Below are 18,459 nucleotides of genomic sequence, written 5' to 3' on the forward strand. Positions count from 1 at the left end.
GGTGGTATGTGTGGTATCGTATAGAGTGGAATATTTGAAGATATGGTATCAAACATCTACAATATGTGGTGTGTATATGGCTCTTTGGAGAGGCTGGTAGGACAAACTATCCAATGAAATGAAAGGATAATCAACCATATCTAGATCGGTGGGGTCTAGGCCAAGACTTATATCAATCATGTGAGGAAGGTGGCCAGGGGAGAGCATGCCCCCAAGCATGAAATACTTCCCCCTAGTATGTGTGGTGGAGGAGACTGATCGGGTATGCAAAGGAGGGAATGATGTCCCATAGATGGATAAGTTTGTAGAGTGCCATTATGTTCCAAATGATAAAATAATGGATTCGAGTATTTAGCCCCACTGACATAAGATCATGCAGAGGATCATGAGGAGATGTAGGAGCATATGTTCCCCCAAATTTTGGATGGATGGATATAGCATGTTATGGACATGTCGAATGTGTTTAGAATAGTGGACTTTAAACACATTTTGATGATGTGGTTTGCCCTTTTTTATGTTATGGGTGTATTCTTATGGGAGGAATGGATAGATACAGTTAGAGAAAGGAAATGGTGGATTACCAATCTCATTTGGTACTACATATATGAGTCAAATGGATTGAATTTTTTGGTTTTCATACATGGTGTCACTATATCAAAGAGTGACTTTGGATATAATGAACTGATGCTCACCTAAATGATGTGGTGGTTAAACAAAAACAATGTCTAAGGGACAGGGTTGTTGATGTAAGATGGAGGGATGATTAAGTGGATCATCCTTAGAGTTATTTGAAGTGATATGAGACTCTATAGGTTCTTCTAAATGGGGAAGAACAATGGTACTATAGTCAACACTACCAGTTGCACTAGAAGGGTCAGAGAGAATTTCTTCTCTGGGACTCTCAAAAGTGGATGCCCCCTTACCCAAACATTGGGTGTCATGTAATGGACACAAGGTGGATGTGGATAGAATTCATGGGTTCTAAGTAAGGGATTTTTGAACCAATCAGCCTCATCATGCATGAATTCTTTAAACTCCAAATCATATTGATCATGGGTTTGCTATAAAAGGAAGTATGCATGATGGTACATATCACCCCAAGGATAATTAGGGGTTGTCATGGCTTCCATGATGTCTTCATTAGAATGGAATATGGGAGAATGGGAGCAAGATAGACCACATGATGAAGAGGAGCTACTGAAGGTATCTTCATGAGAGACAAGGTTCACATACTCATCATCAAGGATAGGAGACTAGTGACTAGTAACTGTGACATCTACCGATGTTGATACCAAAGTGTTTGTCAAAGAAGGTTGAATAGAAGGGAAATAGGATAGGTCAAGAGAGTCCAAATGTATTGATCCCATTGACGATGATAGGTAGAGAATAGGAGAATTACTATCCATCATCTCGACATCGGGAGGAGGGCTCACGATGTGTGATTGAGAGACCTCTTGCTATGGAATAGGAGTGGGACTAGAACCATAACGAGAGGTGAGGTGGAGTCACTAGGAGAAGTCTCTAATTCGTGAAGAACTTGAAGTTTGTCATGAAAGCCTTCAAGATAGGGACAATGATGCGAATAATGAACATAATTATCAGACAAATCACAGGGGTAATTTGTGCATAATGTTTTGTTCTTCTTAGCTGACTTGAGTAAGGTGACATGGACCTCAGGAATGTTAGAATTAGGAAAGGTATTAGAGACCACATTCTTAATATCAGGGAGTTTAGAAAAATTATTGGTGGCATGACCAACAACATCACACAAAGCACATGTAGGATTAGGCTTTGGTGGCTTAGGAGGAGCTGGAGTTGGTTGGGGTGCCTTGTCTTTGGTTCCCTTTTTTCTGGGGTTTCCCCCCTCACCATATGCTTTCGCAATAGGAGTAGGTTCCTGTTGAGGTTACTGAGGAACTGAAGCAAAGGAAGGGGTAGTGATGATAGGTTGAATAGGGGTCAAATATGTATTGGGTTTGAGTTGATTAGGGGGAGTGTTTGAGGGAGGATAAAGGTACCTGACTAGGATCCCCAAAGTAATGTTAGGTAAACTTAACATAACCATGAGAGGTGTAGAATAAACTCCTAGGGGTGGAAATAAGAATGGTATCTAACCATAAGGGTAATGAGCTAGGGGAACTAATCTGACATGGTTAAGACCTGGGGGGACAGTTCCAAGTTGAAAAGGACTAGGAGAGATACCAGCAAAATGAAGAGGACCTTGAGGAGTAGTACCTGAAGGCTGAGTTGATTTGGGAATAGTCAGCTGCAGAGGTGATTGTTGTTATGAAGGAATACTAGACTGCTTATGGGTATCTCGTTATTCTTGGAGCATGCAAACACTAGACGAGTTAAGTTTAGAAGGAGTAGGTGGTGGACAACCACAAGCACCAAGCGGTGGAATATTTGTAGACTCTAGGAGAGACATTGGTGAGGGATGAGATAATCTTATTACTAGAAATTGATGAGTTAGTGGACTGAGGGGAAGTTTGACACTTAGGATCATAGTACATCAGCTGATCAATAGTGACGATCTTTGCATTATGAGGGAAGCACATCTTAAAGAAAACTGCAGATGTGACAACTAACATAGCATAGGTGTAACTACGACCCAAGAGGATGTTATGATCTAATGGGGCTTCAATGACCACAATTTCAGTAGAGACAGTCTTGTCGACAAAAATGATAGGACAATTGTAATATAAGCCAAGGGGCTGAGAGGGAGGGACTGTCCCAAGCACAAAGAGTCATGGTGGAAGGAGATAGGTCAAGTGAACTAAGTTTCTTCCAAACACTAGTTTCCATCACATAGGTGGAGGCACCTTCATCTATGATACATCGCTGAAAAATGAAATTTCTTATGGAGACTAGTATTTGAAATGCAACAAAAGAAGGGAGGGGAGGATTTTTCAATTTGTCAATGTAAAAGAAAATCATACAATCATTAGAAGGATCCATAACACCCAAAGAAGAGAGTATAGATTTCCTTTGGGATGGGAATGTCTGGAGGACTTCTAGCATTGACATGGCAACAAGAGACACCGCCAAGTCATCTACTATGTTATAAGTATAAGTGGCTTTAGAAGAAGCAATGTTTTGATGTAATGGATATTTGGGGATCTTGGGGATAAAAAATACCTTAGGCGGAGGGATCTATAAGGTACAATTTGATGAAAACAGAGGCCTGGTGGAAACATGAGGTTGGGACTCAGTCACTGACTTAGCAGGTGCCTTATAATATTGGCACGATCGAGTTTGAAGATTGACTTATTCGGTGTTTAATTCGTCAGAAGTCATCATAAGAATCTGATAATCGTTGTGACTAGATGGTAGGGGTTGGGGAGTTGTATGAACTTGTGTAGGTTGAGCAGCGAGATATCCTTGGTGAGGAAAGGGATTGGTAAGCACAACTAGTTAAGGTGAAGCCGGAGGAGGTGGAGGAGTTATGGGTTGTTTTCCTCTAAAAGCAGTTGCTTGAGCTTCCCATACTTGATGCATCTCAGGTAAAAGGGGACACTCACGAGTACAATGGTCATATACATCACAACAGCCAGATGTTTTTTTTCATATGAAGAGCCTTGTTTTTCTTGGGTTTTCCTCGCTATTGTTGGGTTGCGAGATTAGGTTGGTTTCCCTAAGGTGCATTATGTGGTGGACCCTGGTTACCATAATTACCTTGAGATTGTTGTTTCTGGTTACCTTTCCCCTTGTTCCATTTCTCCAGGTTGGTTAGATTGGTTGCGCTCTATTAAGAATACACTTGACCTTGTGGGGGGAGGTTGTTGTTGTGGCATAGGTGGATGAGGCATGGGGGACTAGGGCATGGGTGTCGAACGGTCTGGAGTGTTAAGTAGTGTATATAAATAGTAAGGAGATGGGGCAAAATTAGGATAGATAGGTGGAGCAACAACTGGCCCTAGAATTTGTTGATGTAGATGGGGATATGCATATGACGTGATGGGACTTGGATAAGAGTTTCCATGTGGAAGATTGGGGGGCAGGGGGTAGGTGTAAGAGGAATTGGTCCCCGCTGGGGATTGAACATAAATCATTGGAGGTGGAGCATATAGTTGAAGTTGAGGGTGTGAAATGGATCCAACGATACCATCAGTGGCATGAGATTCCCTCGGTGCATTAGTAGCATGAAGCAGAGGTAGATCGAGAATGACAGTATAAACATAACCTCATTATGCGTAGATCAGGTCAAATTTCAAGGCTACTTGTAGCACATCTTCCTCAAATTGGGGGAAGTGAAAAGCAACATTTTTAGAAATTTGGGCCACAAGTGAACTAAGGAAACAATCCATATAAACATGGGCTTTGAATTCAAGAGCTTTACATATGCTCCTCCTTCTATGCCATTCTTGAACATGGTCAAATAAGCGAGTGGCAAAATTTTGGCGGAAAGAAGTCAATAGCTTCGTACCAATGTCATAATGGAGAGACAAGTAGAAATATGCTAGAAATTATTTGGAAAGAGTTGCAAAAGTTGAATGAGTAGCTCTGGGTTGATCAACATACCACTTAATTTCATCTCAAGTAAGGGTGCGTTAGAAAATTTGAAGACGTATGAAGTCTTTAGTGATATAATTGGATGAACACCACATATGGAATGAGTGAACATGATTTGTGGGGTCTTCTCTAGAAATCTTGGGAGGCATAGCTAGCCAATTGGGTTCATGGAGAAGAGGGTCATTGATGAAATGGCTAAAATTAGGGAGACTCAAACCAGCCATAAAAGAAAGTAATGGAGAAGGAGAGACCATATCCATGGAGGTTCCTCTCTTGGGGTTACCCTAGTTAGTACCTGGATTACAACCTTGGTTACCTACACCCATGTTGGTTTCTGACATGGTGATAGCACGAGGTTGACAAGACATAGAATCAAATGAAGAACTGAAAGAATCAGTAGAACCAGATTCAGAATGAGGACTCGATGGAGGGCTGGGAGGATGAACTCTAACTCAACAGGGAGTAATATGTCCTAACAAAAACTAACGGCAAAGGCCTTGAATTCTCTGCAACAAGCACCTAGGGGCTGCAATGATGTCAAGACAATGATGACTCTAAGAACTAAAGGGTGAAGATAGGAGAAAAAGAGCTACAAACAACAAGCAAACACCTAGTACAATGGTGTCAAGTGTAAACTAACTATATTAGTGATGTTGCTCTAATACAAGCAAGCACGTTTAATCAAAGTAAAATACCTCTAGCCTATAGGTGGTCTAAATCCTCAAACAATCCTAAATCTACTACTTTAGATGGCCTTCCAAAGAACTTATTACTTGACGGAATCTCATCCCATAGGTAGAGTTGTCTAAAGAAAGGTAGGGTAGAGAACCAAATGCTTCCCACAACTAGTTCTATTGGGCATTTTTCTAATATCATGGGGGTGGTTGATTCTTGAGCTTCTTGGTGATCAGCCATTGCACAGGATTCCCTTCTATGGGTTGGTTGGCCCCGAGTAGAACCATTCGCACGATTACCTAGCCTAATGTTGGGTTGTCTTATATTCTTTCCACATAGTTAATAGGGGGTTTGAGGGAACCCGTAACCCCACTTTATGAGGTCCGGGGTAGCGCCACAGAAAATTTTGGTTTTGGACCCTATGTTAGGTTGGCTAGACCCACCTATGGTTTTGTGCATGATTTTCACTCATGTTTTTTTTGGACGCGATGGTTTTCCAGTCCATGGTGTTGGACACAATGGTTTTCGGTCCATGGTATTGGACGCGATGGTTTTCGATCCATGGTATTGGATGCTTTGGCATGTATAAATATGTATTGTAACATTGAAATGAACATAATGAAAAATCAAGCTGGTAGTCTTGGTTTTGGGATCGAGGGGAAAATCTCTGTGTATATGTGTTTTATGTGTTATGCTCTTGCATTGTTTGTTTTCTGTGTTTTAAAGTTCGTATGTAGGTAATTTATGTATGGGGTTAAAACCTACATTTGGTATCAGAGCAGTTTTGGCTTCAAGGGAACGCCTTTGTTGCTGAGGGGTTTTACTCAGGCCTGTGGTAGACCCTGTTCAGTGGGAGATCTGTGAGATCGATTATGGTGGTGAAAGAAGATGGTGAGCAGTGGAAAGATAGAGATCAAGAAATTTAATGGTCAGAGTTTTGAGTTGTGGAAACTCAAGATGGAGGATCTATTTGTGGATAAAGATCAGTGAATCGCGGTAAATCCAGGTACTAAACCAATGGGAGTGTCCGATGAAGAATGGAAGAAGTTGGATTGAAAGGCAAAGAGCACAATACGATTGTTTGTCTTAGATTCAGTGTTGATGAATGTATCAGGGGAAGCTACGTCGAAGGATTTGTGGGATAAGTTAGGGACTTTGTACCAATCTAAGTCTCTTGTGAATAAACTGTTCCTGCGAAAAAAGCTATATAACCTGAGGATGAAGGATGGAGACTCGATGACAAAGCATCTGAACGCATTTAATACTGTGGTAAGTCAGTTAGCATCTATTGATATTAAAATTTCAAATGAAGATAAGTGCATCAGTTTGTTGTGTTCTCTACTAGATTCATGGGATAGTTTTTTATTGCAATAGGTAGCAATGCAACTGCCTTGCAGTTTGATGTAATAGTCTAATCTTTGCTGACAGAGGAGATGAGATGGAAAAATATGGAGAGCCAAAATGGTGATGCCTTGTCTGTATAAGGACAGTCATAGAACAGAAACAAAAATAAGTCATAGAGTGGGAGATCTAAATCTAGAGGGAGATCTAAGTCTCCAGGGAAACCTATAAAGGTGGTGTGCTGGAAATGTGGAAAGGAAAGCCACTTTGAAAGGGACTATAAATCTAAAGTTCCTGAAAAAGGAAAGGGATCTAATGAGGCTCCTTCTGCAGAGGCTAAAACCACCTCAGATGAAGGTGGGGATGTGTACTTGGCTTCTTCAAGTACACATGTAGATCATGAGGCATGGTTGATTGACTCAGGTGCATCCTTCCACTTCACTCACCATAGAGAGTGGTTCTGCGAGTATGAGAAATATGATGGTGGTGATGTCTTCTTGGGGGATCACAAGAAGGCTAGAATCATTGGTCGCAAAAAAGTAAAGTTGAAGTTGCAAGGTTGAAGGGTCAGAACACTTCTAGGTGTTTTACATATTCCTGCATTGGCCAGAAATCTGATTTCTGTAAGCAAGCTGGATGATGCAGGTGTAAAAATAGTGTTCAAGAAGGATACCTGCAAGATGGTTTGAGGAGCATTGGTATTGATGTGGGGAGTTCATATTGGAACTCTGTAAAAGCTGCAAGGTAGCACTATTATTAATGGGTGCAATAGTTCTATGGTTCCTGAAAGTGGAGCAGAAAATCTATTGGTCTCTGGAGAGAAGACCATGTTGTGGCATCAAATGCTTGGACTTATTGGAGAGAAGGGCCTTCAAATACTTCATGGTAAAGGTATGGTAGAAGGTATGAGTAATAACTCTCTAGATTTTGATTTCTATGAAAATTGTGTATATGGGAAGCAGAATTGGGTGAGTTTCCCCTCTGGTGGTAAGAGGGCAAAACATATATTAGAACTTGTGCATAATGATGTGTTTGGACCTGTTACACTAAAAAATGTCACCTTGACTACTTACAGTTAGTATGGCTCAAATCAACAGTCATGCTACCCTCTTAGGCAAGTCTCATGCCTCTGTTATCCATCTCAAACTCAAAGAAGAGAGAAAGTCTTGTAAAAACTATGTTTATCTCTGGGGTCGCAGGTTCTCTCTAGCCTTACCTGCGGGGACGCTGACCATGTTCACAAAATCTGCGTCCATGGACGCTCTGTATGTTAAGGGACAGGTGCGTCCCTCTGTAAAAGGCAAAATGCGCGAGTTTTATCTTGAAAAAGTTACTTGTGGTTACTTCTAGAACATTCTAGAGGTCGGTTTGATGAAATGGATGCGCCTCCAGTTGGTTCATGTATCTCTATTAAGGGGGAACTTATCCCATCAATAAGGGAGCTATCCCACCCAAAGAGGGGGATGATCCCATTGATAGTGGACCTGAATAACCTCTTTACAGCACTATAAATAAAGGCATTGAGCCAGAAGGAGAGGAGGTTGGAGCTATACATTTTCTTTGGGTAAATGCTGCAGGATTTAGGTCTTCCATTAGAGCCTTTGTGAGGAGAGATTGTCTTCACTTGATTCTACTTGGGAGAGGGTGAGCTTTGTCAAAGTAGAGGAAAACCCTTGATGGACCCTGGGAGGAATTTGCACAACACCAAGGCCAGGTTGTAAGAGTTTCTTTGTTTCGTTATTAATACAAACTGGTTTATTTTTCTCAATAGCTTGTGTTAATGAGTTATTTCATGTGTTCCTTGGTCTGCATGTTGAATATATGTTTTATTATATGAAATGCAAGTGCTTGGTAATTGTTTGATTGTTTGTGGTTGCAGGAATTGACTTGAAGGAGGAGCTCATCCGGATCGTCAAGAACGGACTTCAACAACAGCGTTTTGGAATAAGGTAAGCCTAAACACTTGTAGTTTTCATGTTGTAAAAGGTGTATTTAGAGAAAGATCACTCCATTTTGTCTTGTTTGTCATTAGAATGTCTTAGACTTCTAGGAAGGTCAGTCGTGTCCGCACCCTTGACAGATTCCGTGTGACAAATTGGCGACTCCACTGGGGAATCCATTAATGAGAGAGTCTTTTCCTTTATATGAACTTTGCTTTGAGAAAATCATTTTTATTTTCTGGTTTTTGACTGTGAGAATTAGTATTTGGGTGGCTTAGCTTTAGATTTAGTTAGATTTGGTTTTTCTTCATTTTTCCAGAAGGACGCACCCTCTGAGTACTGCACAGTGCGTCTTTGGACGCGCTGTTGCCGTCTGCACAGAGCGGGGCCGCATCTGTGACAACAGGTTGCCTGCGTCTTCCTGTAAACTTTAAGAAAATTCCATTTTTGCTTCAAATTGCTTTTAGATTTTGTTTTTTCTTAGTGTTTTCTGCCCAGATCCTTTAGTACCCTGTCAAGAATTTTCACCTGAACTAGTTTTGTGAGCTTTGAGTGTTTTAGTGGTTTTCAACGAAGTTTAGACCTAGGGTTTGATTTTTGGAAAGGCTTTGTAGTGACTTTGATAGTAGAAAGTTGTCCAGCCTTAGATCTCTCTGGTTAGTCAACCTTCTTAGAAGTCGGGCCTGTCGTAAAGTCTCCTTGTGTGAGCAACTTACCATTTGAGTTGTTTTGGGTCAAATTTCGATTTGCTTGTTTATAAAGTATTGATTTCCATTTTACAAAAAGAACAAAAAGATTAGAGTTTTGTTTTGGCTAGTTTTTGATTCTGCAATAAGCTAGTCCTTGATTTGATTGTGATCAAGTAAAACACCTTAGAAATAATCATTGTTAGTTTTGGCCTCGTTAAGATTGCTTAGAGTAAATTTGCCTTTAGTTTGCTTATGAGTGCATTTTCATAGATTTTAAGAGTTGTTAAGATTGATTTTTGGTTATATTAGATTTACTTGCTTTATTAAAAGAAAAATACAAAAACATCTTCTTAAAAAGTCTTGTTTCAAGTAGCTTTTTGTTTTCGAAAGAAGAAAAGAGTTTTTTTCGTGCATGTAAAGAGAGGTTATGTTTTTATGCTTGGAAAAGACAAAACGAATTGTTTCTTTGATTGTCTTCAATTAAGAAGTTGCTTTTATAAAGATTGCATTCTCTCAACTTTTTAGTTAAGCAATTCATCGAAAAAGTAAAGTAGTGGATAAATCATTCTAGGTGCATTTTGTAGTGGTTTCGAGTCGAGTCAACACACCACTGGTTTCACTTCCATCACCTTTTGACTTAAGAAACAACCTTAAAAGTAACGCTTAAATTAAAATCAATCTAGTAATCTTTATTTTTCTAGGGCTCTGAAGCACCAACATAGCTTAGGCTAGGGTCTTGGAGTAGGTGAGTACTTAACTCTCCAAGACTACAAAACCAAACAGATAGTCTATCTTGAGTAGAACAAATCCAATTGTTTCAGTTACATTCTGGGAAAGCTCCTCTTAAAGGAGAAGCACGAGCTCGTGTCCGAACCAGTGAGGGGATCATTCCTCCCTCGTTGGGAACGACGCCAGGCAGTACGTATTACAAACGGTAAACCTCGGATTAACCATTGTCGAGGAGCCAGGGGTCACTTATCGGTAAACCTTGGATTGTTGTCAAGGAGCCGGTAAGGGGATTGGAGCTTGCTACTCTGCCCTTGCGTGCTGTCGGAGTTTAGACTGTTCCCCCAGGTGTAATTGTTGTGATTGGTAACCTTAGTGGCCATAATATCTAGGATTCTACCCAAGGTGACGGTGGAGGGAAGGTCCCACTGTACCTGGAGCAGACGTCGGTTATACTCACTTGGATTTTCTGGGGGGTTCGCTTCACTTCGAGACGGTTAAAGTGGAGGAACTTGGTCCAGTCTATTCATTAAGCAGGTTGCCGGGGTAACTGTTCCACCCACCATTTCTGTACTGAATCCTGCGAGGTTGGGCCTAATCACCAACTAGCGCTTTTGGTCCGGAAGACTACTGTTTGTGTGTGGTTTGACGCTCTAGATTATTTAGGCGTGTGCTTCAAATTTGTTTGCTTCTTTAGAAGACTTTAGGTGGTTTGATTTGAAATTTTTTACTTTGTTTTCGTGTGTTGTAGTTAAAATCTTTAATTGTGGCGGAATTACCGAGACAGTCCCGTAGACTTCGGGGCAAGTCTCCTGAGATTGTTACCGGAATAGATTTGTTAAGAAAACTCCGTAAATCGCGGGGTGAATCTCCTGAAGACGTTCCGGGTCATTTAGAAGGGTTAAAGGTCCTTGTAACTCCTCCTAGTGGCAGTAGAGTAGGATCACCTGAAGAAGGAGAGTTTTCCTTGGTAGTCCATCCAGATTACCAAAGATTAGAAACAGGTTACAATCCCGAAGCTGTTACAGTTTCCGAGCTTGCTGGTAGTTTTTCATCTGCCAGTGAAACAGGCGAAGAACCTGAAATTTCCGAACCTGTTACTCCAACTCCTAGTGTTCCTGATTCACCAAGAATAGAAAGAATTATCACCGAAAATCTTCCTGTTGGATTAATTGCTATAGAAGAACTTGTTCCAGAGGAAGAAATAGGCGTTTCTGATTCTGAAGATCTAATTACCCTTGATCTAAGGGAGCGTGAATCCATCTTTTACAGTCCTCCTAGAAGTGAATCTTGGTACCTTGCATTAACCAATTTTTTAGACAACTCAGTAGGTTTTTCTACACCTCGTACTCCGGTTCCACCTAGAGGAATTCATTCTCCTGTAAATATGTCTGGTCAGTCATCTGTGTTTTCACAAAGTCCTGAATCATTTTTACATGGCGGTCCTTCTGTTCCTACTGGGTATCAATCACTTTCTGGTACCTTTGCGGGAGCATCTCCTCAACCCGTTGATCATGGGTTATTAGTTGGAAACAGTGGTAATGTACCATTGAGTATAGGTGACGTTTATATGATGTCAGGTTCAACTCCCATTAACCAACCTCAAGGTGGCCAATTACCGCCTGGGGGGCAACCTTCGTTAATGCCTGGGGGGCAACCTCAAGGTACTTCATTCGTGACTGGGGGGCAACCTCAAGGGTATCAACCCCAAGGGTATCAACCCCAGCCTCAATATGTACCCCAAAGTCAACCTCAGTATCAATATCAACCTCAAGGATGGCAACCTCAAGGATGGCAACCCCAAGGGTATCAACCCCAAGGGTATCAACCTCAAGGATACCAACCTCAAGGTCAAGGTCAACCCCAGTATTCGTATTTACCTCAAGGTTATCAACCTACGGGTCAATACCCTGGTCAAGGTTATCAACCACCTCAAGGGCAATCATATGGGACTGCACCTTACAGTTATCAACCCTATCCTCAATACGGCTATGGATCTCAGTATCCTCAACCTGTTACGAGTCAATACCCTGGAATGTTAACATGGGATCCGTCACAGGGTCAACAGATGTCGCAACCAAGTATACAGTCGGTACCTCAAGCAGGACAACCTGCAGTTCCTGGTCCACCCCAGCAACCGCAACCTGTCCAGTCAAGTGTTCAGACCCCTGTAACTTCTGTAGTTACTCAGCCGCCAATTGCACCTGGTACTCCACCTCACACGGCTGCAGCAACTACCGCTTCATCTACCATGCTTACTTCTGGAGTATCGGCAGCTCCGGTTTCTACTGTCCCTGTAACCACTCCTCAGACATCTGTACCGTTGTCTGGACCCACGGTTCAAACCACAGTCCAGATGCCTGCAGGCCAACCTGGTACAAGTACGGTTGTTACTACTCAACCTCAATTTGTTCAACCTCCGTACCAGGGACAGTATCAACCTGGGCAAGCTGCCCAACAACCGGTTTACCAGTATCAACCGTATCCTGGGTACACTTATCAACAACCTCAGCAACCCCAGTACGGTCCGGTTAATCCTGGTTTTCCAGGAGGATATAATATCCCAAATGCGACTCCTGTTCCTAGTTATCCTGGATATCCTCCTCCTGGGGCTGGTATTGTGACTCAGAGTTTTAGAGATCCTAACCGGCAGTTACCGTTTATTGCGACTTTAGATTTACCCGACTTGACGCGCCTAACGAACGATCCAATTCAATATCTTCAGTTCTGGCCGCCAATGCCAAATAAGTTGCCCAGCGATATACCCAAGTTCGAAGGTAAGTCTGGAGAGGATCCGTCTAATCACGTGATGACTTACCACCTCTGGTGTGCATCAAATTCCATCTCAGATGATTCCATCCGCTTACGTCTTTTCCAGCGTACACTCATTGGTCTCGCAGCCAAGTGGTACATTGAGTTACCACGGGCCTCTTTTTACAACTTTAGCCAGTTAGCTACCTCGTTCTTAACTCATTTTCAGTTACCAGTCAGATACGATAATGGTACAGAATTATTAACTTCGCTAAAACAATCGACATCCACGTACATTTCTGATCACATCCATGAGTGGAGACGTCGAAGAAGATTAGTGAAAGTTTTTATCCCGGACCAAATCTTAGCTGAATGGTTTGTCAAATCATTATTACCAAGAATTACTGAAGATGTAGCTAAGGCCGGAGTAGTTACTGAGGAGCAAGTCATTGCTCAGGCACAATACCTTGACTTAGTTTACACTCAGTCGGGTACGTTACACGAGAAAATTCCGGATCTTCCAAAGTCAAACCAAATCGCTGCTGCTCCTTCGGGATCTCATGCCGCTGATGGTATGATTGGTATCGTGACTACGAAGAGTAAGAAGAAGTCTTCCAAGACCTCCAATACTCCAATTATCACTTTGCCTGATTCTCCGACAGGAGAGTCTTCTCCTCCTGAACTTACCGCCGACATTCACGCTGTAGAGTCATCTACGGCCAAATCAAAAAACGGTGGAAAGAAGAAAGGAAAGAAGAAGGCTAAAGCAGACAAGGCTCCAAAGGAGAAAACGGAAAAGTCGGAAACCAATGACGAAAAACGCAAACCTCGATATCCTTGTCTTATTTGTGAAGAAGATCATTTTACGAGAGACTGCCCTCATCGGGCCGAGGTAGTGAAAATAGTCAAAGGTTCTCCCACTCCTGCTGTGTTAAAAAATCCATTTCCAGAGCAGGAGAATAAGATGATAGGTTCTTCTTCGAATGCCAGTGAAGAACCCATTTTGATGATGTCTCATGTCAGGATTGCGACTCGATCGCAAGATTATGGTAGTAAGGCTCCTGTTGATGGTAAGGAAGCAGAATCTTCTCACTCTAACCCATCAACCTCAGCTCCTGGTTCCGATCCACTACAGATCGAAAAACCTAACCCAGACTTAGTGATTAAGCCGCCCGCCAAGGGTGTACTTCGAAGGTCTGCTTTCAATCCACATGCGAGAGCAGCCCAGAATTACAACATTGTTGAAGACTTAGCTGTTTCACCTTCAGCAATGTCGGCACTCGAAGTGCTGCAATCATGTCCAGCGCAACGAAAATTGCTTTTGTCGGCTATTGGAGCTGTCGATGTTCAGGACCCGAACCTAATGATCTTTGATCTAGAAAGTAGTACACCGCGTCTCCCCCATCAAATGGCTTTCCAAATTCCAGTGATAGTCAAAAACAGGCCTATTCATCGGACTGTGATTGATGAGGGAGCTTCTACGTGTATTATGTCGATTCAATGTTGGAGATCGCTTGGTTCTCCTTCGTTGAACCAATCCCCCACCATCCTTAAGGCCTTTGATGGCCGTGGGTTCCGTCCGTTTGGTATTCTACAAGAATTGCCTATAGGGGTCGAAGGTAAAACCGTTAGTCTGGATGTGGAAGTGGTTGATGCCCCTCTAGACTACAACCTTCTTTTGGGTCGAAGTTGGTCATATGCTATGACAGCGGTCGTTTCATCGGTCTTCAGAGTCATTAAGTTTCCACATAACGGTAAGATCGTGACTATTGATCAGCTGACATACTTTTCATCCGACCCAACCTCTTCAGAAACTATCCAGCATGTTGGTAAAACGACAATCCCTTATAGGGACATTGGTGTAGGTTTAGTTAAGGATTCCGGTTTACTGGGAACTTTTCCTCTCCCTCCACTCAATGCAGACCCTTCGTTTGCAACAATTCATATGATCACGTCAGAAAACATTATTTATGATGATCCTTGGTATGTTCCATCTGACTCTGAGCTAGACTCACTCGGTGATGTTATGCCGTTGAGTCCGTATGAGATTGCTTATGAAGCTCTTATGTCTTTTACCGACTTTCATTCAACCGAAACCGACCAAATGAATGTGGTCAGTGAAGAGTCACTTTTCACCTCACCCTTAGAACGGATAACGTTTCCCGAAGAAGTGTCATCTGACGAACAACTTCGCGAAATCCTAAGTGTAGATGATCTACCATGGGAAGATCTCCATCACAGATCTTCGTTTTTACCTAAGGATGATGCATTTGAAAATGATTTTTCATCTATCTTTACCGCTGAATATGTCAAAGACGCTCAGGATCCAACGAAACATTCTGATTCAGAGCTGAATTTAGGGAATATTTCTCGTACTATTCCCATTGATATTTCAGTGAAGCCCGGAATCGAGGAGAACATTCATATAGGTGCCGCATGTACTGAAGAAGAAATCCAAACTTACAAGGCCCTATTCCAAGAATTCCGCGACGTGTTTGCCTGGTCTTACGAGGAAATGCCGGGAATTGATCCTGCCATTGTTGTTCATGAAATCAAAACCTACCCGGATGCTAAACCCATTCGGCAACGGTTGCGTCAGATTCACCCTCGAAAAGCGGCTGCGATTAAAGCAGAAGTCGAAAAGCTGTTGAAAGCAGGTTTCATTTATCCGATCCCGTTAACGGATTGGGTATCGAATATTGTTCCCGTCAATAAAAAACAAGGAACAATAAGAATCTGTATCGACTATAGGGATATCAATCGAGCTTGTCCAAAAGACAACTATCCTACGCCTTATATCGATCAAATTATTGATGATTGTGCCGGAAGTGAGATGTTTTCCTTCATGGATGGTTTCTCAGGCTATAATCAAATCAATATTCTACCTGCCGACCAACCAAAAACGGCATTCATTTGTCCATGGGGGACATTTGCTTATTGCAAATTACCTTTTGGACTTAAGAATGCCGGGGCCACTTTTCAACGGGCAATGTCTTATGCATTTCATGACATCAAGCACATTGTGCAACCCTATCTCGATGATTTGCCTGCTCATTCTTTACAACGAGCTGATCACCTTGTCCACCTACGAGCAATCTTTATGAGGTGTAGGCATTATCGAATTCGGTTGAATCCCCACAAGTGTGTTTTCTGTATAGAAACAGGTCGATTGCTGGGATTTGTTGTTTCAAAAGCCGGCATTCGCGTCGATCCCTCGAAAGTCGAGGCTATCATCAAATTGCCTCCTCCTTCGAGTTTGCGCCAACTCCAAAGTTTGCAAGGGAAAGCGAACTTTTTACGCCGATTCATCCCAAACTACGCCGAGGTCACTAAAGGTTTTACACGGTTGTTGAAACAGAACGCACAATTCTTTTGGGACGAGATTGCCCAACAATCTTTTGATGCATTAAAACACGCGTTGACCCATGCACCGTTATTGCATCCTCCCAACTACAACCAGGACTACTTCTTATACCTCGCAGCTTCGCATTCCACCATTGGAATGGTGTTAGTTCAAGAAGATGAATTCAAAGCAGAGCATGTGATATATTATCTTAGTAGAACCTTAAATCCCACTGAGTTAAAATATTCGCATGTGGAGAAATTGGCCCTGGCAGCCGTTCAAGCTGTCCAGCGTTTTCGTCACTACATTCTTCTCCGCAAGACTACAGTTATTTCGGATTGCAACCCTATGATTTATATTTTGACAAAACAACTGCTAGGGGGCAAGTACTCTAAATGGATTGTTATCCTGCAAGAGTTCGACTTGGAGTTCGAGAAGTCCAAGTCTAAGAAATCTTTAGTTTTTGCGGAATTGATGTGTGATTTCCCGAGTGCTGACACAGAGACTGTGGCAGAGGAGTCCATTGCGGACGAATCTTTGTTTCTTATTAGCACTTTAGATCCGTGGTATGGGGATATAATCATCTATCTCCAAACCCAAACCTTTCGGCCTGAAGCTTCCAAGGAAGACCGTCGAAAAATTCGGTTTCGATCCCAGCAATACAGAATTATTGGAGATACACTTTATCGCCGGGGGGCAGACTTAGTTTTTCGACGTTGTTTAACTCACGAAGAGGCTGAGAGAGTTTTGAATGATTGTCACTCTGGAGCATGTGGCGGTCATATGTCTGGGTATGCCACAGCTCAGAAGGTGTTGCGCGCTGGCTATTTCTGGCCGTCTATGTTTAAAGATTGTATCCTTGCTGTCAGAACATGCCACAACTGTCAAGTGTTTGATCGAAAGATGCGCGCTCCACCTGCTCCTCTCCACCCTATAATTGCCGCTGGTCCATTCGCCAAATGGGGCATTGACTTTATTACTTGTAACCCTCACTCGGCCGGGGGGCATGCGTATATCATCCTCGCGGTTGATTATTTTACAAAATGGGCCGAGGCGATGCCTACATTCGACGCAAGCGGCAAGACAGCTGCAGTTTTCGTATTCAATCATATCATAACTAGGTTTGGTGTCCCACAAGCAATCATTACTGACCATGGGAGCCATTTTCGAAACGTCATGATGACTGAGCTTACAAGCCAGCTTGGTTTGCGCCACGATAGCTCTACTCCTTATTATCCGCAAGCCAACGGTTTGGTTGAGTCAATCAACAAAGTTCTAGTCATCATGATTCGACGGATCATTGGTATCCATCGAACGAATTGGCATAACATGTTATTTTCGGCGCTATGGGCATATCGAACTTCAGTGAAAAATTCAACAGGTTTCACCCCTTTCCAGCTAGTTTATGGCTTAGAAGCTGTGTTACCTATTGAATGCGAAATCCCATCACTTCAAATGGCTGTCGAATTACTTCCAGCTACTTCCGAAGAGGAGAAACGGTTATTATACTTGGCTAAATTAGATGAGACTCGACGTGACGCTACTTTAGCTATCGAGACTCACGCGAAACGAATGAAAGCTCAGTACGATAAAAATGTAACCCCTCGAAGTTTTTCGGAAGGAGACCTAGTACTATTATATGATCAAGCTAACGATAAGCTAGGTGCCGGAAAATTCGTTCCCATGTGGCATGGGCCCTACATTGTAAAGCGAAAGCTAGCAAAAGGGGCTTATGAGTTAGTTGATTTTGATGGGGACTCTTTGGGTAAACCCAGAAATGGACTTTACCTAAAGAGGTATTATGCTTAAAATGATGGGTATGGAGAAATTTTTAGATAGGTTAGATTTCCTTTCTAGCTAGCAAGTGTGTTAGTTTAGTCAGTGTGCTTAGCTTAGCGAGTGTGGTTTTTCGTCATTATTCTGGCTTATCTTGGTTTTACTCTTGATATTGTAGATGTCGACGCCTCTCCAAACATACATTGGATTTGCTGATGGTGCTTGTCGTAATACACGGAATATCTCTTCCGCAGCTTGGGTTATCTATTCGCCCTCTGACGAGTTAGTTTCTATGCATGGGGTAAGCCTCGGTCAAACAACGAATAACATTGCAGAATACAGTGCAGTGGTTGAATTATTATCCGAATCTATTTCATTTGGAATTCGACGTTTGATAGTGAGGTTAGATTCTGAACTTGTTGTATTACAGCTTAATAGAGTTTATGCCATTAGAAATCCTGTGTTATTAAGGTTGTTTTTGAGAGTGCGTCTCTTGGAACGTGAATTTGATTACATTGAATATCAACATATTCCAAGGTCTTTGAATACATTAGCAGATGCAATTGCTTCTCGAATGTTGGACAGACATTTACGATAATCATGCAAGTAAATTTAAAAACATTTCATCACATATGTTAAACAAGATAAGCCGGTAATAGTGATATATATAGATAGAAGTGTGTCAAAAAATATATACATCGTCTTC

This window comes from Pinus tabuliformis, chromosome 8, assembly GCF_031772625.1.
Source record: "Pinus tabuliformis cultivar Carrire ecotype Pingquan chromosome 8, CPIR1, whole genome shotgun sequence".
In the NCBI taxonomy this organism is placed as follows: Eukaryota; Viridiplantae; Streptophyta; class Pinopsida; order Pinales; family Pinaceae; genus Pinus; species Pinus tabuliformis.